Source organism: Desmodus rotundus, chromosome 1, assembly GCF_022682495.2.
Source record: "Desmodus rotundus isolate HL8 chromosome 1, HLdesRot8A.1, whole genome shotgun sequence".
NCBI lineage: Eukaryota > Metazoa > Chordata > Mammalia > Chiroptera > Phyllostomidae > Desmodus > Desmodus rotundus.
The window spans coordinates 21926647-21954543 of record NC_071387.1 but is presented as its reverse complement, the minus strand read 5'-3'; the positions used below and the strand labels follow the sequence as shown (position 1 = coordinate 21954543).

At 43.9% G+C, this 27897-nt stretch overlaps 2 long non-coding RNA genes across 3 annotated transcripts in view; both read right to left on the bottom strand.

Moving 5' to 3' along the window:
• LOC139440790 (uncharacterized) overlaps nucleotides 1-12073 on the bottom strand; it is a 110312-nt gene extending 98239 nt beyond the window's left edge. Inside the window, exons 1-2 of the long non-coding RNA XR_011650980.1 lie at nucleotides 12022-12073; nucleotides 10609-10753 (exon numbers count right to left, since the gene is read on the bottom strand). This is a non-coding gene — a long non-coding RNA (uncharacterized lncRNA). The remainder of the gene's footprint in view (nucleotides 1-10608; nucleotides 10754-12021) is intronic.
• Nucleotides 12074-14381: 2308 nt separating this feature from the next.
• Nucleotides 14382-27897, bottom strand: part of LOC128779707 (uncharacterized) — a 99366-nt gene continuing 85850 nt past the window's right edge. For both annotated transcript variants that reach the window (XR_008425799.1, XR_008425798.1), the window contains exons 2-3: nucleotides 16479-16690; nucleotides 14382-14492 (exon numbers count right to left, since the gene is read on the bottom strand). This is a non-coding gene — a long non-coding RNA (uncharacterized lncRNA). The remainder of the gene's footprint in view (nucleotides 14493-16478; nucleotides 16691-27897) is intronic.

Genomic DNA, 27897 nt, shown 5'->3' with positions numbered 1-27897 from the left:
GACAACCTAAGGAACATGGTTTTAATAGAAACATACTTCTATTTCTTCTCCAATCACATGTCGACTGTCTGTTTGCATGGGGAGACCTGAGCTGAAATGAGGATTGTCAGAACTGGTAATTGAGGGGGTCTGCTTTTCCCCTAAAGCTCCCCTGTCTTCCGGATGACAACTATGAGAGATCACTTGGGTGGCTGGGGACTTAGTGAAGTCAGCGTTACAGAGCAGCCAGGGCAACTGTAGATATGATTTGCTTTATGCTGCGGGGTACAATTCTGATACAATTCATTCAAAAAATGTTAACAAATCTGTGGACTGTGCTGGGCACATGCTCAGTGGCAATGTTGCAATGGCGAATAAAATATCTCTTTGAGGACCTCGTGGTCCAATGGAGTGGGCAGATTTGTAAAGAATTACCTACATTAGAAGAACTGCAGGTGTCACAATAGACCTCTCTGGGCATGGGATGGAGAGTAGAGAGAAGGCAACCTTATAGAGAATGCCTTGGAAAGGCTGAACTGGAGTTTGCAGGATGAAGAGGAGGGAAAAGAACATTCTGGGAACATGAAGACATTACAAAAAGAATGGAGTCTTGGGAAACTAACGTAATACAGCATGGCTGGGGCCAAGGTTGTGTTTTGGGACATGGTGGGGATGTAGGAGATATCCCTGGAGAATTAGAAGGAGGTTATATCACACATGGCCTCATACATCACCGTAAGAAGCTAAGGAACTTGGGCTGACAAAGTCAGAGGTGTGCAGTGGAACCATCACCTTGGCTGCAGTGTCGTGGGTGAAGGAGACCAGGATCCAGGAAACAAAAGAACAGAAATGAGGCTGGTATTGTATAGGCAGGAGGTGACAAGGGTCCAAACCTGGACAGGACAGTGGGACTGAAGATATAGGAAGGACTGGGGGGATAGCTTAGAGGCATCCTTCAGAGACTGCTGTGATGTTACCATGCAGAGTAATCACCAACTGCCTACCAAAGATCTTTCCAAGGTACCGGGACCCAAAATTTGCAAGCTTAATTTTTCATTGTTGCACAGTATTCTAACAGACAGGTGTGTCACAACTTACTTAAACAATTATTGGCTTGTAGGTGTTGATGCACATTTAGGTTTTTTTCATACATAAGAATTTTTGCTCTTGTTAATATGCTTTGCTAAATATCTTTTAATGTACCTTTCCCCCACCTTTCCTTAGAATAAATTCCTAGAAGTGGGTCCAAGAGAACGCACTCATTTCAAAGACTTGATGTTTGTTGCCAAATTACTCCGTGGATTTGTTTATTCCAATTCACCACACCTACCCACAGTGAAATAGTCAACCTGTATTATCCACCTTCATCAGCGCTGATCATTATCTTTTCAAAAATTTTTGTCAATATGAAATGCAAATATGATATCTTATTATTGGGTTTATTTGTATGTCCTTATCACTAGTGTGGCTGAATTCTTTTCCTCATTGGACCGATAAGGAAATGGAGGGTTAGTGACTTGCCTGTACCATGGATCCAGAAATCGGCCAAGAAGGGACTATAAGTTAGCCCTGTCAGACCCCTTGGGCAATGCTCTTCCCACCACGTGACACTGTCCCTTTGATGTGGGATGAGACACCCTGACTTCTCTTGGTTGACTGGTCTTCCTCTCATGAGGGTCCCACCTTCAGGAGCTCCTGGGCTGCATGTCACAGCAAGACCATGCCCTTCCTCCAGAGGGATAGGGGCTCCTCAACTTGTAAGAGAACCGAGCAATGGGGACAGGTCATGCTGTGCTCTGAGTGGATGCCCCAGGTACAGTATGTGCTTAAATGGCTGGTTCCTGTGGAACCCCTGGATTGAAAATGACATAAGGAACTGAACCCGTGTTCTTTTGAGAAAGAAACCCTGGACGCTCAGCCCTTTTCTGAAAACCCTTCCTTGTTCCCTCATTGCTTTTAGGATCTGGCCCAGGTGCTGTAGTCTGGCACACAAGTCTCTGAGACCCTGTTCCAGTCTACCTCCACCACAGGGTCCACCCTGTGATCTCTCCAGCCACATTGCTTGCTCACACTTCAAGTTTTCCTAGAATCTCCCTGTTTTTTGTTGTTCTGGCCTCAATGTCAACTTCTTCAAGAAGCTGTCTGCCTTTTCTGTGCTACCACAGCCCTCTGAGCTCACTCCACCTAAAGTCCTCCCCTGAAGGTAGGATTGGTTGTTTATAAGTCTGCCTACTCATCCCTGAGCCAACCACCTGCACAGCCTTGACTGAGAAGTTGCACGTTCTAAAGGTACATGGGCTGAATGTGTGTTGAAAGTTACCAGAGAATCTACAGGATTCCATTGAGATTGGCCCAGATTCTTCCACTCAAGCAACAAATGTTCACAGAAGGGCTGTACTGAGCCGGACAGATGCTCTTGGGCATAGCGACGTTAACAGACACTCCCCATTCCAGCACTGAGGCTCTCATATTTCCAGTAGCTGCAAGTGTTGGCGGCTTTCTGCTGCGTCCCACTTTGGAAATGTACTCAGCTGAAGAGGACTGCCTAGCCCAAGGTTCCACCCCCACCCCTCCTGGAGGCAGCCTTCACCCAAGACAGGTCAATGGTAGTGTAAACATACAGGCCTGACCCTCCTGTCTCAATTTGGAACAATGCCCTGTGGCCACTGCACGGCAGTTTGACTCTCCATCTATTCACTCCTGCCTCCCTCACTCTCCCAGAGGGCGATCCCAAGGACTCCCCAGGAAATCTCTTGTATGCAGACCTCCATTGCAGAGTCTGCTTATGGGGAATGCACTCTGTGACAATGGTAAGCAAAACAGACATGATATGTGTTCTCACAGAGCTTGGGGGCTGGCTTTGTCATCAGACCCACCTTTGTTTCCACCCAAGGATAATCCAGGAACATCCAGCCCTGGCACATGATGCTCATGGTGTCATTTTCCAGTAGCCCAAACAAAGGCTTGCAGCCACGGCATCCTCTGCAGCCACCATTAAAGCAAGAATGGAGCTGCCATGGCAACTTGCAATCACTCATATTTGTTTCATAAACCTGTTATGGAGTACCTTGTGCGTCCCAGGTCCCTGTGCTGGCACCGGGGACAAATACCTAAGGTGTAGCTCTTCTAAGACCATTGTCTAGAGGGGAAAATGAACAAGTAACAAGACAATTGGGAACATAGGAGATAAGTGCCCCAGTGAAGACCTGCAGAGGGCTGTGGAGAGCTCAGAGGAAGTGACTATGGCTTCTTAGGGGCCAGGGAAGGATTCCCAGGAAAACAGAAGGAGGGGAGCAGGGTGAGGGTGGTGTTGATGGGAAAGAAAAGGAAAATAAATTTCAGCTTTAAGAAATGTGTTTGTAAAAGTGAGGGGCGAGTGAACAAGGATGTTTGTATCCATCACTTTATTGAGCAATTGAATAAGATTGTCTGCAGGGACCCTTACCTTTATTTTATAGATAAACTGAAGTCCTGAGAGAATAAACAGCTTATATTCAGCCATAGGAAGGGCAATACCTATGACTTGAACCTGAGTCTTCTGGTACCAAATCAATGCCTCTGTCTATTGCACTGGTCAGCAAACACTGAGTTCCCCACCCATCCCACCCTCCCATGGCCTGCATTGTGCCCAATGAAGATCAAAAGGTTAATATAAAGGCCTGACTCTTGAGACACTTGCACATAGGATTAGAAAAATTGCTAATGTCATGGGACAGTTGTTGGACCAAAGGCCCATGCAAATGGCCTGGGATCATGGCAGAGGCATGCTGCAGAGAACTGTCTTTAGCCCTGTTTAATATTTGGTACCAGTGATTTGGACAGAGATGTATAAAGTCCGCTTATCACATCTGTGGCTGACACACAGCTGGGAGGGATAGAAAAAATGATTGATGACAAAATCAAACTTCTAAATGATCTCAGTTGGCTGGAACGATGAGTCAAATCCAGTTAGATGAAGTGCAGCAGGGGTCCATGTGAGGGCCGGCATTTCCCTTCAAATTGTGTGAGAATAGGAGAGGGGAGCCTGGCCTGGCCCCTGGCCAGAAGGGAGAGATCTACGGACTTCACCGGGCCTCAAGTCTCACTTACACCAAGTATTTAAAGTGTAACAAACTAGCACACCCTCCCTCTGTGTGAAGATGATAGTTATAGTTGTGGCTCACACTTAATGAGAATTTTTAGGGATCTCTTTGGAGGTGGCCTGGTGGTGGGGGACAGCATCTTCAAATGGAGGGGGAAGTTACTCACTCATCGCTTCATCTGGGCCATGCTCTCTGTGAGATTACCATACACCAGGTCCTGGACAACATGGACCATTGGCCAAGGACACACGGGGACCTTTTAAGAGGACTGACAGTTGTGTTCCGCATGTATCAGTGGTGTGACTCGGGGAAAGTCATAGAGGCTTGCTAGGCTTCAGCGTCCTTATAAAATGGGCACCTCATTTCAATCTCATAGGGTCTTGGGATTAATGAATGAGATCACTTAGGAATAATGTTAGAAACAAAATTTGGCCTGAAGTTAGTTTTAAAAAATGATGCTTACTGGTAGTATCCAGACAAATCCAGAGACATCTATAAATAGGCAGCAGGATCTCAGATCCCTCAGACTTGGGTTAAGAGTCGGGGTTTCAATCTTCAGGTGGATTTCAGGACAGATTTTTTTTTCTCTAATTATGCCACTTACATGTGTATATCTCTGTGTATGTATGTCTGTGCGTATCTGTGAGGATGTGATAAATTTCAGATAGAGGAAGGACCCAGTCCCCAAATCCCTGGGGCATTAAACAGATGAGACAGTCATCTGAATTAGGACCAAAAATCAAAGCTATATGGACAGTCAGGGAGACATGGGGCTGATTTCCATAATTCTGGGCTGGGGTGTCCTTAATACACTTTGTTTCAGGTAGGGTTGATTTCTAGGCCTCTGGGTCTCAGTTTCCTCAAAGAAAAGTGAGAGGGTTAGGCCAAACTAGTGGTTCACAAATATACATGCTCAGGAAGTGCTGGCCTGTGTTAGGTCAAGTCCATGACACCCTACTTAGATTAATTCTCGATGGCTCCATATGGGGCTACCAGGGAGATAAAGTGCCCCGTGCTGTGGGTGCCATGAAGAGAATAATGCTGGCAGATCCTTCCCACAGCTACCGTCACTGCCAGACTCCCAGCTACTGTAATGAGTTTCTTCAAAGCACTGGGAAAAGAAAGGGGAGTCACTGGATATGGTGAAGTTGAATTGTTCACCCACTTCTTGGAGTGTGCCCAAGATATTAAGCATTGAGTGAAGTAGTGAGGGTGTACACTTTCCATGTTCATCAATAAATCTCTGAAATTTTATTTTTGATGGCAGTGGTAATAATGAAGTGACAAAAGTACTTGGAGACTCCAGCTCCCTTTGTATGGCAATATTGCACATATATACCATCTTGATTGACAACTTCTGTCACAAAAATATTATCTACAAATATAAAATAAAAAATACACGATATAATAAAATATAATTTCACAAATAATAAAATATAATTTTACATTTCGTTTTATTTTAAAATTATAAAAATATCTTTTAAAATGACAGTGTTAGATTGCCAACTGTCTTTCCTTGGAAAAGATGGTTTTCCTTCTGAGATTATACCCTTCCCTTTTGAGGGTAGAGAATGTTAAAATTCTCATCCTTTTATGAAATAATATGATATCTGATGGGAGATGTGTTTCTTTTTATTTTTAATTCTTTTTTATTGTATTACTTGAAAGAATAAAATGTCAACAACCTTATGATGATTCTCCTCTTTAAGAAATTTTCCTGGTCCAAGAAATACAAAACAAAAAATACCTGAAAACAAATTAGGAAGAATTTATGCATTGTATATGTAAAAAAAGAAGGGGGTAAAAATTTAAAACTAAAATGCATAGTTGGTGGTTAATTTTATGTGTCAACCTGCTTGACACACCCCGTGGGTCACGCGGTGCCCAGATATTTGGTCAAAGAGCATGCCGGGAGTTTGGGGATGAGATTAACATTTAAATCAGTAGACTGAGTAAAGAAAGCTGCCATCGCTAACATGGGTGGTTCTATCCAATCAGCAAAGGCCCACCTGAAGGCAACAAAGGCTGACCATTCCTTAAGTAAGAGAATTCTTTCTGCTTGACTGCCTTCCAACTCACATATTTGTCTTTTTTTTTTTCCTGGCTTTGGACTTGAACTAAAATATCATCTCTTCCTGGGTCTCAAGCCTGCTGGCCTTCAGACTGAAACTACACCATTATCTCTTCTGGTTCTCAGGCCTTTGGCCTCAGACTGGAACCACACCATTGGCTCTCCCTGGGTTTCCAGTTTGCCAGCTCATCCTGCAGATCCTGGGACTTGTCAGCCTCCAAAATCATTATATGAGCTAATTCCTTACAATCAATCAATCCATCCCTGTCTCCTAAAGCCAGTGTATTTAGAATCAACCAGGCTTCATTTCCCTCAATATGGGGCTCAGAAAATGTCACCAAACGTCCCTACATAGCTTATGTGAAATACAAATAAAGAGCCTCTGCTTCCTGAATCTACCTCCTTGGGGCCTTCTGCCTCCTTCACTTAACCCATTCTATTCTTCCAATGAGAATGAACTCCTTCCCAGTCATTCTTTATCTGCCACAATCTTACATGTTCTTGAAGACCAATCTCACAGTCACTGCCACAGGAAGCCTTCTCTGCTCTGCTCCCCTAATTAGATATGATCTGTAAGTCCACATGACATGTTACCACCACTTCTTAGCATCCCATTCTACATTACTGTGCACTTATCTGTGTATTTTTCTTTCTTCCCCTCCCATTAGACAGAAGCTGAATGAGAGCAGGAGCTAACATCTCTCTCTCTCTCTCTCTCTCTCTCTTCCTCCTGGTCCTGCACAGCTAACAAATATGGGACGAGTTGAATGGAACTGAATACTTCTTCCCGGGTCATCTGATTCCAACAACCCACACAGAATTGCTGGGTCTAAAATTTGAGCAGGAAACCTCAAAACATCAAATGTCATCTCCTGCTGTCTCCCTACTTTGGACTCAGGACAAGCCTGAAATGGCCCTGTCTGAATTGGTTTTCTTTGGCTGAAGCCATGACAAGACCTGAGGTGTGAGTGGGAAGAGAAAAAATAAAGTCAAGTTTTCAAAAACAGCAAAAAATGTCGGCATGGGTTTTTCTGAGGTTTGTGAGGAAGACATGTTCACCCCCATTTTAATTACTCAGAAAGCTCCTTCTTTCTATAAGACAATCCAGCATGGAGATGCAGAAACTGGGGGCTACACAAAGTGGTGGCCCTGATAACCTGCTAATTATAGATGGATAGGCACACAACTTAGCTTGGCATTCAAGGCTCCATGTGGTCTTACTCCAACCTGCAGTTACCCTCTGATTTCTCTTCTTCAGTTCACCAATTTCAGCTCAGTGCCGCCTAGCCAACATTTGTCATGCCCAATACTAGGACAGGAAACCAGAAAGGCATTGGAGATAACAGGATGGAGAAGACCCAGGCCATTCCTTTGAGAGGAACAGCATTAAGGTGGTTCTCAAGAAGGAGTGATGGTAACCAAACAGGAAAGGGAGAAGGAAGATGCAGGTGAGACTCTGGAGCACACTAGAAAACATTGATGTCAAAACAGAACTGGGCTTAAATGTTGTAGGTCCTATAGATGCCAAGTGACATGCATTTTTAAAGATATATTTATATTCTTTTTCTAGTGAGTATAATCACATTTTAAAATTTCCATCTTTCTGTTTGATAGTAACCTTAATCGAATCATTTACTCCAAGCCACATTTGTTTATTTTTAAAACAAATGTCAACATAGACAATAGCTATTTCAAAAAGTGTTTTACATCAATAGTGGATAAAAAGTGCTTCACAAATTCTCAAGTATCATTTTATTTTTACCAGTTTCTGTACACATGGCATAAAGCAGTGCTAGGTAGGCTGTAGGGAAATGGGGTTTTGGAACATAACTAGGACCTCTTCCAAGTCACATTCACGAATCGCTTGGTGACCCTCACATAGACCACTATTTTTTTCTATCCCTCCCATGTGCCTGATTTAGAAGACAGGGAAGCTTGTATCTGCCTTATATCTACCTCCTCCAATGACAGAAGAAGTGATTTAGAGTCTAGGAGACAGTGAGTACCTATGGGAAAAATGGAAGACAGGATTTTTTTTCTTGTCATTCTCTCTTTCCCTCTCCTTCCTTTTTTTTTTTTTTTTTTGAGGGGGGTTTGGTTTTTGCCAAAGATAGTTTTTCATAATATGTTTTTACTTTCTAAGGCTGGCAAGACCTCCGGCTTGGAAAACGAGAGTACTTAACTGCTAGAATGACCTGGTTTTGATTTCAAACTTGGAGAAGCATGACAAATATGTTGAGGATGAAGATGCCTGTCTACCTTAGAAGTCACTGGGCAGATGGCTGTAGTGGAAAGAGCACAAGAATTGGGGTCAAGACACCTGGGTTTGAATTCCTGTTCTGTTTTTCATTAGCTAGTTGACATTGAGCAAATTAATTCACTTCTCTGGTTCTTACTTTTATTGTATATAAAATAAAAATAGCACTATTTATCTTCGAAGGTTTCATGTCCACATAGATACTCAATATATTTGCTCTTGTTGTAGCTCATGCATTTGGAAGAGGATGGAAGGCTCTTAAGCTCTGTAAATCTTGATGCCCCGTGGAGAAATATCTCTACCTTTCCTCCTCTATCTTTACTCACTCCCATGATGATCTAATATTTTATTATGTTAAATACCTTTTACATGTTATGATTCTCATTTACCTGGATACTCTACATCTTCACTTGAATGGCTAATAAGCAGCTCAAATGTAACATGTGCAACACCAAACTCCCAATCCTCCCTCCCCAATCTGTTTCACTATAATTATCCGCATCTATGAGAACAGCAGCTCCTTCCAGTTGTTTAAGCTCAAAACCTTGGAGTCTTTCTTGACCCCCCTTCCCTCAAACCCACATTCAAACTATCAGCAAATGCTGGAGGCTCTCCCTACTTTTATAATATATTCCAGAACTCCACAACTTCCCACCACCTCTGATGTTATCATCTCAATCCAAGGCACCATTTGCTCTCACCAGATTCTTGCAATGGCTTCCTGATTAGCCCCTGCTTCTGCACTTACTCATTTAGCAACTCTTCCCAACACAGCAGCCAGCACCATCCTATTAAAAAGAACTAAGTCTGATCCTTTCACTGTTCTGTTCAAAATCTTCCCAAGATGTTCCACTCCTCCAGAGTCAAGCTGAAGTTCTGATGCTAGCCTCCCAGGCTGGCGTGGTCGGGCCCCATCCCTCTCTGATTTCTGGCTGCCTTCACTCCAGCCACACTAGTCTGCCCCTTTGCTGCCCCTGAGCACACCAGGCTCTCTCCTGCTTGGGACTTTGGCTCAAGTGGTCTCTTTGCTTTCAGTACTAGCCTTCCAAGTAGCCCCATGTCTTGCTTTCTCACCTCTTTCAATCTTTGTTCAAATATCGTCTTCTCGGCAAGGCCTTCTCCAACCACCCCATTTAAGTTGCACCCTAATCCCTGTCTTTCTGATTCTCTTCTCTACTGTGTTTGTATACAGAGCACTTTCTACCTTACAACATTCTGTATTTTACTTACAACTAGAATGTAATGAAAGCAGGTGTTGTTGTTGTTTTTTTTTTTTAATTCACTAATTTATTCCTTTGTAACCATGCCTGGACCCTAGTAGGTACTTGATAAATATGTGTTGAATGAATGAATGAATGAATGAATGAACAGGGCATTCTACTAAAAGGCGCATCAGAACATGGTAACAACCATTGCTTATACTATCTCCATTTTACAGACTAATAAATTGAAACTCTGAAAGATTAAATAATTTGCTTATGTTTATACAATGGGTGTGTTTATGGTTAGATTAAATCAGGTCTCACAGGTTGCAAATACACATTCAGGCTACAGAACAGGATACATTTGAAAAGGATCCTAACATTTATGCTTAAAGGTTTTTTTTCTGGCCTTACCTCCTTGCATAGTTCCTTCAGGCTCCGGCATCTATCGGGATGTTTAGGTGGGAGAGGTTCTGTGCCCAGGACACATCCTACAGAGCTCTGTGCGTGTGCTGAGCCTTGGCTCTTCTCCCAAACAGCCTTCCCTGACCCCTCTCAGCTGGGCTATGAGAGTGTGGAAAACCAGGCTGGGGCGGGCTGGGGTTTCAGGCTAACATCTCTGTGCCTCTGCCGGGGAGAGTCCCTAGGCTTCGTGTCCCAGTCCCTGACGCCTCCTCCCAGCAGGCGGGCTCCTGTCTCTAGTTCTCTGAAACAGCTCTTTCCCTTCCTTCACACAGCTTTCGTCTTCCTGTTCTTAGTTTGACGTTGTGTCTGGCCACACAGGCCATGTTGGCTATTTTTACTGACAGCAGCCACCAGCCCATATGGTTCTCATTACCACAAACTGTTACCTTCATTGAAACCAGTTTGCAAATGAGTGGACTGCAGACAGCGGGGAGGTCAAGTCCATGCGGCCACTCACAGGGCTGCCAGAATTGGCCTGGACAGGTATGTTGGTGTTGATGAATATCCTTTAAAACCAAATTAGGTTGGACAAAATGCTGATTAATTACTCACATGTTTTTTTTTTCTTCTTCTCCTTTTCCTAGTTCAATTCGGTAGGTTTTCCACGGGGTCGATTTTCAAGGCAGGCTGCTTTTTATAGGGAGACAAATTGGAATTTCGTTTCTTTGCATTTCAGCAGTGTGCTCCAAGATGATATCTGGATGGGACATGATGTGTGTTAACCCCTTGGGGAGTGGCAATGACACATGGACTTCGGTGCAGAGTATACGAGTTTCTGATGGGACAAGGTGGAGCCCTGAGCACCCTCTGTCCCCAGGAAGATCATTAGAGACCCCCAGGCCTTCAGTGCAATTGGTAACATCTCCTTGGATAATTCATAAAACACTTTTAAACACCTTCTCTCGTCTGAGTCTCACAACCTTGCCGTGGGACTGGGTTTGTCACTCTCATTTTATAGTGAGGAAGCTGAAGCTTTGAGGAGCTTACTCTCCCTGGAACACATGGCAAGTGGGAGCCTGAGATGGGATTCAACCTCACTCAGCTCCCTGGACTTCAGGCCTGAGCTCACACCCCAACAGTGCAGTGGCCTGTGTGGCCTGAAACCAGCTGGGCAGGGCTGTTCAACGACATAAGCCAGCAGCTCCCAGTGGGGCCTGATGGGGCATGTCACATCGAAACTGGAAGTTGGCATTGAGAACCAGGCTCACTATGGCACTATGAAACAGCTGCCGCTCCAGCCGGATGACACATTTCAGTCGGATAACAGGGCTTCTTCCTGCAGTGCAGACTGTCACCTTGGCAAGGCCCCGGAGCTATTGTCATGCACTGAGACTAAGTCTTCCAGAACAGTGGGAAGGTAAAATGGAGAACTCCAAATGGAGAATGAGGTTGGAGTCAGGGGTAAGTCATTCTGAGACCCCTTCCGGCCTGACCACCTGGGACTCGGTACACTCCTACCAGGCCTTCCAAGGTCTTCTCGAGCTCCTATCCCCGTTGCCGACCTGACCTCAGCTCTGCTGTTTCCTTTTTCTCCTCACGCACACACAGGTTTTTCCTACTTCAGGATCTCGAGGTGCATTGTCCTCTTTACCTGTTCTTTCCAAGTCACACTTTTCTACATCAATGTCTCCATCTCCATCTCAGAAAGTCCTTCCCTGGCCACTGAACCCCATGAAAAAAATATATGATCATGTCTCAACACCTGGAAACCGTGAAGTTGATCATATCTGGGAAAAGGGCCTTTGCAGATGTGACTAAGTTCAGGATCTTGAGATGAGACAGTCTGGATTTAGAGTGGGCCCTAAAGCCATTGATGGATGTCCTTATAAGAAGAAGAGAGAGTGGAAAGATGCACAGGGAGAAGAAAGCAATGTGAAGATGGAGGAAGAGGTTGGAGTTCTACAGGCCCAAGCCAAGGAATGCTGACAGCCACCAGAAACTAGACAAGGCAAGAACGGATCCTACCTTAGAGCCTTCGGATGGAGCGCAGCCCTTCTGACACCTGGATTTCAGACATTGGTCTCTAGAATTGTGAGAGAATACATTTCTGTTGTTTTTCAGTCACCAAGTTTGTGCTTGTTTGTTGAGCCCCTCTAGGAAATACCATAGTCATCTAATCTTATCAGCATCCCCCTTACCCTCCCCCTAGACACATGGGAATTTATTCACTATTAATTCCATGTTGAATCCATTCATGTCAATGATCAATTTCTAAATATTCCATCATTTGGGGTGGCTTGTGTTTTCTCCTTTTTCCCAATCCCTGAGGCCAGGAACTTTGCCCATCTTCCCCACCCTCACACAGTTCCTCGCACGTTGCTGGCACATACTAGGTTTTCAAAGAGTTCTGACTTTTCTGGCCTCATTCACTCCCTGGGCTCCTCCACACTGTGGAGAAGGCACCATGGGACATTCCGCCAAGCACAGAGCCTTGGGGGGGTGGAGATACAGATTCAAACTTGAGCTCTGCCTCTGACAAGCAGCATCACCATCGAGTCTCCATCAAGCTTTGGTGTCCTTTCCTAGAAATCAAGCATTAGAAGGTGCATCTCACTGAACTGTGGCCTGGAGTAAGCAAGGGACTCTGTACAAAGTGCTGGAGGGTCTCGCCTCATGTCCAGTAGGCAGAAGTCTTTGGCCATCCCACTCCTGTCACAAACACTCTAAGGTCAGTAGCCGCAAGTTAATCCCAGAGTCCCTACAAGCTCTCGTTGGTGCAGAAAGAGCGAGAAGGTATCTTGCAATCTGTGTCAGGGTGATTGACAGAAGTGAAGTGGTCAATGGCATAATCATATCTGTTTTATATGCATGACCGTGCAGGGAAGAATGTAGAGGGATTGATTAGTAATAGGAATTAAAGGGCTTTAAAAAACACAGTTGTCACTTCCCTTACTCAGCAGTTCCCTGGCCATGGGGGCCATGTGCCAGGGGGTTCTGATACAAACTTGATATCTTTCTGAGACTGTCCTTTTGGGAAAGGCCCAGGGGAAATTCAGAGAGGTCATCGATAAGCCCTTTGTAAAGGCACGCCCCCTCACAAACCTGCAAAGAGCAGAGTATAGGGGTGTGCTGGCTTGTCCTGGGTCCAGATTTTGGACCTGAAACACTGGGCTTTGCAGTATGAACTCATAAGACACACAGGTTGCAGGCCAGTATGCTTCAGAAATGAATCAGGGTATGTTCTTTTTCACATTTCTTTGCCTTACCCCAGTTAGGTGAAGGCATCCATTTCCCTGGGAAAGAATTAAATTTTTTTTCAACAATAAAGCAAAGAGAAGAACAGAGTTGTGTCCATTTTCTGACATCTTCCCCTTGGTTGTAATGAGTCAAGAGTCTCAGAAGGTAGATTTCATTGAGAAGAGAACAAAAACAATTTTGAAATCCCCCATCAAGAGCTATTTCTAGCGTGTTTTACTCTGAGAAACTTGGAATATGAGGTGGGATAGGTCCTGGAAACATGAAGAGGAACAAGGAATGCTTGGACTGAGAGGTTCATGGAGAAGACCCCCAAGTCAAGCTTCTACTACCTCCACCGTGGGAGGGGGTCAACATGGGAGGGGTGGGATAGAATATTCAAATATGAGAGAGTCAGAACATCACCCTGCTTCTCAGAGTATGCCCACAAAAACACTGACATAATATAACACTAACAGTAATGAGGACAGCTCACACTTATGGGCACTTCACACATGCCAGGTGGCATTCTAAATCTATTACATACATGATTTTATTGAACTCTCCCAATAGCCTCACGAGGCAGGTGCTAGTACCCACCTTGTTTCTGAGATCAAGGAATGAAATAGCAGGGAACTTGAGCTACATTTTCCAAAGCCACCAGCTAGAGAGGGACTGAGCTGAGTTTCTAGTACACGAGAAACAATCCAGAGTCCATGCTCTGAACCCCAAGACTCCACTGCTTCTTGCTCATGACATCAGCGTATACCTATTTTGAGGCTTACTATGACAGCCAGATTATGTTTTAAGTATATTACAAATATTACCTCCTTTGACCTTCAATAACTCTACAATGTAGGTGCCATTATCAACCCCACTTTGCTCATAAAGAAACAAAGGCTGAGAGAAGTTTTAAAACTTTCACAGAACCAGACAGCTAACCAGTGCCACAATGAGAGTTGAACCTAGACCATCTGGATGATGAGTCCCTGCAGATGTGGCTGAGCCTCAGGATTCTGTGGTTGTGAGGGAGAGTACACATGGAGAAGATACTGGCCCCTAAAGGGAGAGGAGAGCACTTTGGTGCATCAGCTGTAGAAGGCAGCAGCCCTGGAAAGGACATGGTCCCCTGGTTCAAAGACAGCTCTTACCTGAATTTCTTCTCTTCTCCATATTCATCATGGCTCACCTGGACTAATAGAAAGGTAGAGCCAATCTCCTGCCGCTTCCTCTCTCTCTTCTACAGCCTCATCAAAGCTCACCTGGAGAAATAAGGATTACACTTATCCACCATCCCCTTCTATTCTCTGTCCTCAACAAGGCTCCCCTGGACTAATAGGAGGATCACACTTATCCTCCATCCCCTTCTCTTCTGCATCCTCATCAAGTTTCAGAGGACTAACAGTAAAGAATTCCAAATGTCTGCATCTTCTCCCCCTACAGCCAGACCCTTATATGAATGTGTCCAGAAAAACTCCAGCCATTATTAAGATCATGACAATGGTTTGCATGACATTGATGTAGCCTGGCAGCCAAGGAGAGTGGACTGCAATGTGCATGAGTGTACTAGTCAGTGGGGCAAGAGATGCTGTTGAGTGAGCACGTGTACTGCATGGCCGTCGCATTCAAAATGACTGAGCGAGTAGAGCACTGAATCTGCATCAAATTTTGCGTTAAGCTTGAACTCTGTGAAAAGTATTCAGATGATTGAGAAGTCCGCAGCTATGGGCAAGTAGTGATCGGCAGCTTCATCACAACAATGTGCTCACTCACGCATCACTTCTCATGTGGGTGTTTTGGGCAAAACATCAAATCACCCAGATGACTCAGCTCCCCTACAGCCCAGATTTGGCTCCCTGCGACTTTTGGCTTTTTCCAAACTAAAACCACCTTTGAAAGGGAAGAGATTTGAGCCCATCGATGAGATTCAGGAAAATACGACGGGGCAGCTGATGGCGATTGGGAGAACTATGTGAGATCCCAAGGTGCCTACTTTGAAGGGACAATACTGAGGCATCATTGTCCCATGTACAGTGTTTCTTGTATCTCATCTCTTCTTCAATAAATATCTCTGTTTTTCATATTACATGGCTGGATACCTTCTGGACAGACCTGGGATGTCACAGGTCTGACCCTCTTAATTCTCAGGTCATGTACCTTCAATGGTTCCCATCGTCTAAAGCAGTACTGTCCATTGGAACTTTCTGTGATGGAAATGGCCTATGTATACACTGCCCAATACAGTAGCCACTAAACATATGTGGCCACTGAGCACTTGAAATATTACCTGGTCCACTGAAGAACTTAATTTTTAATTTTATTCAATTTAAATAGCCTCATGTGGCCAGTAATCACCTTATTGGACAATGCTGGTAGAGAGTATGAAATCCCAAGTCCTTGGCCTGACAGTGAGACTCTTCCTGACCTGGACACTGCCTTCTCATTCAGTCCAGAGTATCCTAATCACCCACCTGCCACCTGCAGCTGCTTGCAGCATCCTGACCCAGGTGAGCTACTTTTGAGCACTGGGACTGGAGCAAGACAAAAGGTGGACATAGCTTAAGGAGGGGTCACTCTTAGTGTCATGCCGTGCAGAGTCTGGAAAGCCCTTGGTGCTTTTTCTTCTCCCATCAGTCCCCACCTTCAAGCCCCATCTCAAATGCCTCTCCCACCAGAAAGCCTTTCTCAACATCCCTAGCCAGAGCTGGGTCCCTTTCCCTCTGTGTCACCTAGAGTTTACACAACACATTGTCATAGCCCTTCTCACACTGAGCCTACTGTCTGCTTCCCCATCTGCCCCTCCTCTGGCTGGTCAGTTTTTTAAGATCAGGGACCATGAGTCATTTGCCTCTACATCAATGCTCTCAACACAGACAAGGGTCTCATTCAGTGACTGCAAATTGAATTATTGAATTGAATTTTTGTATCAATGGAGGTCTTCCATTTATCTGGCCCGATTCACAATCACAGATCCCCTCCCCACTAAAAACATCTCAGACATGGTATAATTTGGGGTTAATCTGAGACATGTGATGTCAGCAAACAGAAGGGAGAAGAGAAGCGATCACTCATGACTTTGTCTAAATTCTCTTCTAAGTCCAGCTAGACTTCTCTACTGCAAGGTACCCTCCTCCCCAATCCTTGGCCCCTCCAATGTACATCCCAGCACCTTCTGTCCCCTCCCTGCCACAACATGGCCTGGCTCTGTTGGCCTCTGCCAGATTTTGGACTGTCACACCTCCTCTTACCTCCAGTAGAATTGGATGCTGTTGGTCTTGGCAACACCTTGAGGCTACACTTGTTCCTCTACCAACTCTAATTAGTTACCAAATAAACAGCCAGAGAGTCTCAGGTTAGGCCCACATGGAGGACCTTCAGACTGGGTGGAAAATGTCAGGATGTATTGGAACTTCTGCTCTGAATCACGTCTGGAGAATGAAATATTGGAGAGAGCCAAATCCTGAAACACATGAGAAAAATAGGAGAATGGAGCACAGTTCTCCTTAGAGCTTCTGTGTCTTTGCAACATGCTTGGGGGGAGAGAAAAATCCATGTGCATGGGCAGAGCTAGGAGGCTGCTGTGCTGCACCTGCCCGTGCTCTGCGTTTTGCTCTGTGGGGGATGCATGAACCCATGTTGCTGACATTTTGTGCCTGTGAATGGTTCAGAAGAGGTGAACGTGTCAAAGATTCCTCTAAAATGTGGAACACCTAATATAGGACAGGAAGTAATAGCCGTATGGGTTGCCTGGGGTCAGGGCTTATCTCAAATATACTCACTCATAATCAGAGGAACTGCAGCCCAGAGAGGGGGGTGACTTAGCTGAGTGCACAGAGAACATCAGTAGCAAGGGAGTCCAGGCCTCAAACCTGGGTTCCCTGACTCCCAGGTGAGTGCTTTTTCTGCTGTAACTCAACAACAGAGCACACATGGGTTCTGGAAACACGAGTTGACCTTCTCTCTCAACCGTCTCCCCTAATATCTTTAAATGTTATCAGCAGAGTGGATTAGAACTGAGACATTTGCTGTCAGCTCTGAGGTCATCATATCTTCTTGGTGGGGTGACTGGAACAAACTTAGAAGCTAGGGGCCAGTGACCTTGCGTAAAGTCCAGATTCACTTGTTTACTCCTGTCTGTGGGAATGTTATTTAACTTGCTGAGCTTCAGCCTCCCATCTGTCAAGTGGGGCTGGTAAACCTGACCTTGCTGGCAATTTGTGGGGATTAAATGAGATAGTGGAGATAAGGTACCTAATTCGACAGCTCCGTTTATCATATTGAGTGGCTGTCCTGGGCCTCCTCTGGGGATTCAGAGGTGCCGGCTGGATGCCCAGGTGGTGGTAGGCATCCTTCATGGCCACATGGAAGGGGCAGGTTGGGGGCGGGGATGTCAGCGAAGGCAGCCCCACTGGCTACAAACACTCAAACCCAAGGAGTCGCCTTCACTGCACGTGCACCCTGCTACAGCCCCACTTCAGGCAGGGCTGGGCTCTGGCTGGCTCTGCAGCACCCCCTTTCCATTCCCCCCAAGACATCTGGAGCAGCTGACTCAAGCACCAATGAGATAATGTTTTTATTTTCTCTGTTTGTTTTTTGTTTATAAACCTGGGCTCCTGGGAGAAGCCAGATCCAAAGGCAGGTCTGAGATGTGAAGGTCAGCCCTGAGGCTGACCACAGGACCACAGGGCCCGGGCCCAGCTGGGGAAAACACCAGGCCTCCACGCCTAACAGGCCTGTCCCAATGGCCCTGCCCTGCACTGTTACAGCACTTCTCTGTGCCCAACTCTGGGTGGGAAGTTGTGCACACACAGGCAAAGCCAGGAAGGACCCTCCTCTTGAGACCCTCAGGGGCTCTCCTAAAAGGGGGAGACTATTATATAAAGCAACACGATCAAGCTATGACAACAATAGAAGCTAATAACGGGCTTATTTAAGAACTAAATTAGTTGTAGCAAGTCCTTAAGAAAAGTTAACAATTATTCTCATGTAAAGGGAAACACAGAAACTCTGGAAGCAGCAAGGAGGCTCAGAGTCCAATCCCAGGGTGCGGTGGGGTGGGATGTGCTGAAATCCATGCTGGGCTCTGCGTCAAGGAGGCCACAGAGATGTGTACGACTCAATCCCTGCCCCCCAACAGCTCTTAGGTCTGGTCAGAGTGGACACAGGAATAATCACATGATTGTGCAAATCCTACAGGAACACACTCTAGCATCACAAGCTCCTGAACTTCCAAGAGCTTCAGTTTTCCCATCTGGACCTATATCCTTGCTATCATAATAATCTTTTTCTTTAGAGGCTTTTAAGAGATGAAATGAGCCAGTCTATATAAAGTAGCTTGCAGTGCTCACAGCTCATTGTCAGAGCTCAGTCAACGTGCTTTAGCGGGAAGAGAATGGTGATGACTGGGAAGGCACTCCATGAGCCGCTCAGGGGGCGGATATGCGTTGGGGGTGGGGAGCACTTGGAAAGCACCCACAATGGAAGTGGCCACAATGAAGACACACACCTGCGTTCACATGGTACACAGGGATCAGAATCCCAACTGTAACCCAGGTCCGTTTCTCATTCCTCCGCCCTCCCCTGTAGCTCCCCAAATCTCATCTTTGTACGCCACCAGTGTTCTCATCTTAGATGGGCCTAGGGGTGCTCTGTCAGCATCCCCTATCCAACAAACCAAAAGCCTTGCCTTTGTGCTGCCTTTAGAATATCCAATGCCATTTTCCTGTTATTATTAATACCTCTCTTAAGCCCCAGTTCCCATGCTTCATCCAAGATGAAACTGGTCCACCGATCAGTAAAGCAATTTGCTCAAGGTCTCATGACCAAAGATGAGACCCGGGCGTGAAACCAGGGTTCCTGGATCTTTCCTCATTTCTAACATTAGATTAAAATCATGTCTGTAGGTGAAGCACACGGGCATATAGTTATTTCCTTCTTCTCATCTGAGCTCTTCCACCACACCTGCTGTGGCTCCCAGTTCCTCCAACCAGTACATACTAGAGAAGTTCCTGGATGGCTTTGTCCCTTTAGGAAAGGACAGGACTGGTAGAGAGCATTGCTCTGAGCCTATGCCCCATGGCCCTCTGGAAAAAATCCAGACCCTTGCCCCTGATATTGAGGTATCCCTTGTGAACCCCAACCCCTCAGATTCTGCCTTCTCTTTGAAACCCTGTTCTGGGCATGGTTCCCTGTGCTCTTGGTCACAACAGCAATATGGTGGCACACTCAGTCCCCTGGAAGTCACTGTCTATGTGGGGCATTGTGCCCACCACTAGACTATGCTTCTTTAGAGTTTTACAAGCCTTATTCACACCATGTTCCTCTGTTGATTAGCACAGGGACAGGCACAGGGTAGTGCTCAGTAAATATTTGTTGAACTAATGCAGCTATAAATGAATACATAAATCAGTGGAGCAATGGGGATAACGATGCCTGCCCTTCATGGACATGCAGAGTTATTGTGGTAAAGATACGAAATGTGTGAGAGCAGGACAAATTATGAGGTGCCACAAAAATGTGGACCATTATCCTCATGGGTTTACAAAACAAACCCTGAAGAAGTAGCGTGTGGGCTCATACAGCCTGTGTTGGTCCCACGTGTGTTGCTATTTGGGTGTCAGGGGTGGAGGAGACTTGCAAAGCAAACTTCTTTATCATTATGAAAGGAACTATGTTGTCATTTCCAGTAGAGGTTGGCATAGTAAATGCAGTCAGATCGTATTTAGATTAATGGGGGAGATCCCAGCCATAGGGCAGTCTGCCCTTCCGACTCAGTGGACCACATGTAAATTCCAAAGGCCACAAGTTGATCTGAACTTTCTAGGTTCACTCAACTTCTCTGAGCCTCAATTTGCATTAGTCAATGCGTGTCTCGGAGGTGCCTATCCTAGTGTCTGTCCCCTGGTAAATGCTAGATGACTGGCAGTGATGCTGGCAGGAATAATGATATTGATGAGGCTGGCAATCGACTGCTCCCAAATCCCAGTGCAGCACCTGGCTTATAGGTCAGACTAAGTAATGTTTGTTGAAGAACAAATAAAGCCGGGTCCTCCAGGAGAACTTAATCAGGCAAGAGAGATAAACATGTGGAGTGAGTTACTTGGGAAAGCAATTGAAGCCAAAACTCTAAATGAGTTCATGAGAAATCAGGTTTGTTTCTTTGTAAGAGACGGATGAAAAATATGGTGAAAAAACAGGAAACTGGGATCCTCATGAACCAGAAAGAAGGGCAGCGACTGAAAAAAGCCAGATGGCTTCTTCTTTTTCTTAGCATTAGGTCCATTCCACAACAAATGGGGAACTGCTTTACATGAACTAAATTATGGTCATTCAACTGGGCTGGACTGCAAGGCATGGTGGGATCTCACTGATATTTTGGAATCCTTTTGGATCCCTTGGCTGGCTAACTGACAAGTAGAAGAGATGAGGCCAATCCTTGATGAAGTATGGGGAATGGGAATGCCGGGGATTTTGAGTGCCTACCAGGCAGTAGTGCCTTGGGTATAACTTGTCAGGCTCTGTGCACTGGGACTCCCCTACCCCAGTGACAACTGATTTGACCAAAGATTCACTTTCTGGCTAGAATCTAGACATCAGGTAACGAGCAGCAGCCTTGAGAATCTGGTGTGAGCATCTGCCCTACAGGAATAGTCCCTATTACATGCTGATCCAGGGACACTGTCAGGATCTCTCTAAGAAAGTTATGAATGAGATATATAGAGAAAATTCAGTGAAAAAGAGTGAACAGAGAAGGGAGACCTGTGAGTAGAGGGAGAAGCAACTGGACATAGAGAAACAGAGGGAGGCACAGGAATGAGGAGCGCCAGAACAGGGAGCACTGTGACGGCTTCTAAAGGGGACGAAAACTCCAGGCTGCTGTTGTTTGTCGTGCCACGAGGCACCATTGTGCTGCTCTCCCTGAGGCCTGGCAGAGTGGCTGCCACTTTCTGGAATTTCCCCACTTCCCTGGGTATCTTTCCACAAAATCTCTGCATTGGAAGCAACCTAATTTCTTGTTATTTGCAACCTGAAAGAGACACCTGTCCACATGTCCTGTTTTAGGTTTGGGCCCCACCTGCACTGAGACCTACAGTGAAGGTGTGCAGAGGGGAGTTCTGGGTCAGGTGTCTCGGTTCTTCGTTGACCCCAAGCCTGCCTGGTTTAGGAAACATCCTCATCCTTTACCAGAAGGCCTGGGATTGTGTGTAGAGGGGAGTGTCAGGTCTCAGAAAAAGGCCATTTGTAAGAGACAGGTCCTCAGGACCCCAGACAAGAGATCTAAGTTGCCAGACCAGGTATTTGTTCAAGCAGGAGATGAGACTCATGTCAGGAGTGAGGGGGATGCCTAGGGTATCTATCAATGGGCATCCCTTATCTCAGATCCGGGAGTACTCTAAGCAGCCCAGGGGCACAGAGCTGCCCACAGCTGCCACCAGGCTCACCAGGCACCAGACCTGTCGGCAGTGATCAGTGGCAGGTTACTGCTCTCTGAGTGGGGTGGCAGACCCCTCCCAGGGCTAACGTGCTGTTGGACCATGCTCCTCAATTATCATCAACACTGCTGAGTTGACTCCGGCAGGGTAGGGCTGGACTTAGAAGCTGAAGGCTTCATGGATCGTTGGAGAGTTGGCCTGGGAAGGCAGGAGCTGACACTTGGGTTTTTCCATTTTGTACAGACACTGGTCAGATATATTATCTGCTCTTCTCTAAGGCTATGGCATTATTAGAGACCATGTCCGAGTTTTCTCTGTGTTTCCAGCACCCATCATGGTGCCAGGTATGTGGGAAGTGTTCAGTATATCACTGCAGAATTTATGAATAAACATTTAGATCTGGGGAGATAGTGTCCTAAGAAAAGCACAAACCTAAGATTCCAAATCTTGTACTCTTCAACCTCAGGTTATCGCAGGCAGGATTCATTGATGCCCTTCCTGCCTGAAGCAGAAGTAGCCGTGACAGGGAAAATACACTTATTTGGAGGACAGTTTAAATCCTGCCTTTAGCAGTTACAAGCTGAGGGCCTAACAGATGGTTACCTAACGTCTCTTTGTCTGTTTTCCCATCTATAAAACGAGGAGATAATGCCTATTCACGGGGTAACGAGCATTCGGTGAGATGACACGTGAGAAAACAGCAGCCCACAGCACAGCCCAAGAAATGTTTGTTGAATGGCAAATGCCATTCCGGTGACTAAAGTTCACCATGGCTCAGTTCTGCTTTTTGCCTTGACTCATCTCGCTATTGTCTGCCAAAAATCGTCCTGGGCTCGGCCTTGCTCTTTCTCAAACTAAGAGGAACATTCATGGGCTGGTTGGAAGCCACTCATGGCCATCTACTGCCCATCCTTCAGAGACAGGAGTGACAGACAGACCTTAAAAGGGGAGTCCTGGGCACTGAGTGTGTGCACACGTCATTGAAGCCACTTAGTGGGGAGAGCCCCGACACCTTTAGAGGGTGAGATTCAGCAGTGCCAGCTGTCTGGCACCAACTGACAGCAAAGGGTTCTTATTTTGTCAATGCCTCTGAGCTTATGCAAGCGTCCTTCGGGCTAGAGAAGCCATAGGTTTCGATGTGCTAAATACATGAATAACTAAGGCAGAATGTCAGGAGACAGGCAGAGACAAAGGTTATGATTTTATAAGGCAGATATATTGAGAAAAGGCCATGATAACTTCTTTATGTCTTCCCTGAGAAAAATGGGCACAAAGCAATAGATTTCAACTGCAGAGAGCATGAGCACTCACACAGATGCCTGTCGGAGGTCTGTAGGCTGGGATGTGTCACCAAAGCGTGGGATACATCACTGCATTTATTGACCGGGCAGTCTGAGCCAGGGTGTTTCCAAATATTCTCTCCCATCCACACTGCAGTCCTACAGGGCACAGAGTATCATCCCAATTTTTATTTTGTCAACTATGTTAGCATAAATGTAATTGTTTAAAAAATCAAATACTACTAAAGGTCTTTTAATAAAGAACAGTACTTCTTTCTCTTTGTCCCTATAAACCAGTTTTGACCCCGTATTTGGACATTACAACTACTTTAACTGTTATTTACATTTCTAAGTTAAATTTGTATGCTGCTTTTTGATATGTCAATTTGAGACATCTACTGGGCTAAACATCATTTGTCGACATTATCACAATACAGTAATCGAATAATCAGTTCTCACACACTGTCACCCTGGTGGGCGTGAAGTGGTATTTCATGGTGATTTTGATTTGCATGTAATGACGTTGAGTATCTTTCCATGTGTGCATTGGCTATTTGTATAGCTTCTTTAGAGAAATGTCTGTTCAGATAATTGGCCATTTTTAAACTGGGTTATTTTATTATTGAGTTGCAAGTGTTCTTCATATATCCTGGAATATAAACCCCTTGTCAACATTTACCAATGAGTTGTAAATATTTTCTTTCTATTTGTGGGTTATCTTTTCACTTTCTTCAAAGCATTGTTTGAAGCACTAAAGTTTTCAATTTTATCAAGTCCAATTTATCTTATTTTCTTCTGTTGTTTGTGTTTTGGCGTCATATACAAGAAGACTGCCTAACTCACAGTAATTAAAATGTACTACTATATTTTCTTCTAAAATGTATACAGTTACCGCTCTTACATTTATATCTATACAGATTTTGAGGATTTTTTGTATATGGTGTTGTTAAATTTATTTTTAGATGGTTGACATTGTTTGATTCTATTTGTTTATTTATCTTTATTGTATTTTTTTACATTACATTTAGTCCCTTTATACCCTCTTCCCCCTAGCAATCCCCACACTGTTGTTCATGTCCATGAGTCCTTTTTTCCTTTTCGCTCAATCCCTCTACCCCTTAACCACCCCCACCCCCATAGCTGTCATCCTGCTCTCCATTTATGAGTCTGTCCCCATTTTCCGTGTTAGTTCAGTTGTTCATTAGATTCCACATATGAGTGAAATCATATGTTTTTTGTCTTTCTGACTGGCTTATTTCATTTAGCATAATGTTCTCTAGGTCCATCCACACTGTCACAAAGGGTAAAATTTTCTTCTTTTTTATGGCCAAGTAGTATTTCATCATGTAAATGTCCCATAGTTGTTTTATCCATTCATCTATTGATGGACACTTGGGCTGCTTCCATATCTTGGCAATTATAAGTAATGTTGCAGTGAACATATGAGTGCTTATGTTCTTTCAAATTAGTGTTTTGGGTTCCTTCAGATATATTCCCAGAAGTGGGATCGCTGTGTCAAAAGGCAGACCCAATTTTAATTTTTTGAGGTATCTCCATACTGTTTTCCACAGTGGCTGCACCAATCTGCATTCTTACCAACAGTGCAGAAGGGTTCCCCTTTCTCCACATCCTCACCAGCACTTGTTGTTTGTTGATTTATTAATGATGGCCATTCTGACTGGTGTGGGATGGTATTTCACTGTGGTTTTAATTTGCTTCTGTCTGATGATTCATGATGTTGAGCACCTTTGCATATGTCTATTGGCCAAGTGTAGGTACTCTTTGGAGAAGTGTCTATTCAGGTTCTTTGCCCATTTTTTAATTGGATTGTTTGGGATTTTTTGGTGTTGAATTTTGTAAACATTTTATAAATTTTGGATATTAACCCCTTAACAGATGTATCAGTGAATATGTTTTCCCATTCCATGGGTTGTCTTTTTATTTTGTTGAGGATTTCCTTTGCTATGCAAAAACGTTTTAGTTTGAGGTAGTTCTATTTGTTTGTTTTTTCTGTTGTTTACCTTGCCTGGGGATATATATCCAATAAAACACTGCTATGAGCAGTGTCTGAGATTTTACTGCCTATGTTTTCTTCTAGGATTTTTATGGTCTGGGGTCTAACATGTAAGTCTTTTTGATCCATTTTGAATTTATTCTTATGTGTGGTATAAGAAGGTGGTCTACTTTCATTTTTCTGCATGTATCTGTCCAATTTTCCCAATACCATTTATTGAATAAACTATCTTTAGCCCATTGTGTGTGTTTGCTTCCTCTGTCAAATATTAATTAACTATAAAGGTATGGTTTTATTTCTGGGCTCTCTATTCTGTTCCATTAACATATATGTCTGTTTTTATGCCAGTAGCAGGCTGTTTTGATTACTATGGCCTTCTAGTACAATTTGATATTAGGTAGCATGACTCCTCCAACTTTGTTCTTTGTCAGGATCACTGTTGCTATGCATGTGTGGCCTTTTATGGTTCCAGATAAATCTTTGAAGTATTTGTTCTAGTTCTGTGAAATATGTCATTGGAATCTTGGTAGGAATTGTGCTGACTCTATAGATTGCTTAGGGTAGTATGGACATTTAACAATGTCAATTCTTCCTATCCATGAACACGGTATGTGCTTCCACTTACTTGTATCTTCTTCAATGTCTTTCTTCAGTGTCTTATAATTTTCTGAGTACAGATCTTTTAAATCCTTGGTTAGATTTATTCCTAGGTACTTTATTCTTTTTGAAGCAATTGTGAATGGGATTGTTTTCTTGATTTCCCTTTCTGTTAGTTTGTTATTGGCATATATAAATGCAACTGATTTATAAATATTAATTTTGTATCCTGCTACTTTGCTGAATTCATTTATCAGTTTTAGTAGTTTCTTGGTGGAATCTTTGGGGTTCTCTACATATAGAATCATGTCATTGTGAATAAAGACAGTTTTACTACTTCTTTTCCAATTTGGATGTCTTTTATTTCTTCTTCTTGTCTGATTGCTGTGGCTAGGACTTCCAGTACTATGTTGAATAAGAGAGGTGAAAGACATCATTTGATTTTTAAAGTGAATTTACCCTTGCCATGACCAGTGTGGCTTAATTGATTGGGCATCCTCCCACAAACTGAAAGGTCACTGGTTTGATTTCCAGTCAGGGCACATGCCTGGGCTGTGGGTTCAGTTGCCAGTTGGGGCATGTGTAATAGGCAACCAACCAATGTTTCTCTCTCACATCAATGTTTTTCTCCCTCTTTTTCTCCTCTTTTCCCTTCTTTCTAAAAATGAACGAATAAAATCTGTATAAGTAAATAAATAAATAGAATTTACCCTTTTTCCTACTAATAGTTCAGTTACCTACTGTAGTTATATAAAAAAGTTATTGATTTTTATGTATTTATTTTTAGCCAATAGAAAATAGAAAGTTTTTAGTTTTTTTTTCTTTTGGGGGTTAAGAAACAGACAATAATAATTGATTTTTAAATCTCCTTTCTTTTATCCTTACCTGAGGACATTTTTTCATTGCTTTTAGAGAGAGAGGAAAGGTGGGAAAGAGAGAGGGAGAGAGATATAAGAGAGAATAATTGACCTGTTACCTTCTTCTAATGCCCCAGTTGGGGGTCAATCCTGTAACCTAGGTATGTGCCCTGACTGGGAATTGAACCTGCAACATTTTGGTCTATGGGATGATGCTCCAACCAACTGAGCCACAGTGGCCAGGGCTTAAATCTCCTTTTTAATAGATTTATCTCTTTGTACTTTATTTCACTGACTTAAATTTCTGGAACAATGTTAAATACAAACAGATATAGTGGACATCTGTGTTTTCTTGAATTTAATGGTAATGTACCTGCTGTTTAATTTTTAAGTTTGAAATTGACTTCTCACATTCTTTACCATGTGAGAACTATCCTTTTATTCCTTCTGTACTATTTCTAGCTTAATCAGGTCAGTATGGTAAATTTCATCAAGATGATCTGTTATTTCTCCTTTTCCATCTGACGTATTGAATTAATGCAGTTATCAACATTTTCAGTCTTGAACCGTCCTTGTACTTCTGGACACTGCTTGGTCAGAGTACATCATTCTTTTAAGATATTTCTGGTTTGAATCTCCTCATTTTATTCATGTACTTGCACAAATGATATTGCCCCACATTAATATTTGTCAAATTCTCTTTTTTGAGTGAAGCCAAACTACATTAAGAAAGTAAGGTAGGTTAGCAAGTAAAGGTCCAGATGGATTTCAAGATCTCATTTCTATTCTTTTGGAGAACCTGGACATCGATCATGTGACAAAGTGCTTGTTCTATATCAAAGTTTTTCACTCCAAGATCCTGTCCATATTTTAGCAAAGCATGGAAAGGAAGTACTAAAGCATCACAGGGCAGTACTGGTAACATAAAACTGCAATAGTTATACTACTATTTATTAACTGCTTACAATGTGCCATACTATACTTAATGCTACCTACATTATTTTTCCTTCTCCTCCTTCTCCTTCTTCTCCTCTTCCTCCTCCTCCTTCTCTTTATATCATCATTATTATTATCAATGTCATTACTGGCAAAAACATATTTGGATATTAATTTGTGTTTTTCCTATGATAGGAGGCTCAAAAAATGTGTCTAGAGCATAACTCCTTGACAGAGTTATTAAAGACTTTTGTGTTGTGGCATACAAAGATAAGGCGTCTGAAAGATACTTAACACCTATTTGCTTTGCTTGAGGGACTTATTGAGGGAAGTTGGTATTTGGTGTGGGAAAGGAAGCAGAACTGGACCTACAAGGTAAGCAAATGTTATCATCCTAAAGCCTAGGGTAGGGGAGCATGCTGTGGCAGGTCCCGTGAGTGACGGAAACTTACACAGCATCCTGAGATGCTCCCCGGGTTTCTCATGGACAGGTACATGGATGCCACAGAACTGGCCACTGAGAGTCAGTTTGGGGACCTTTGCAAAATAGT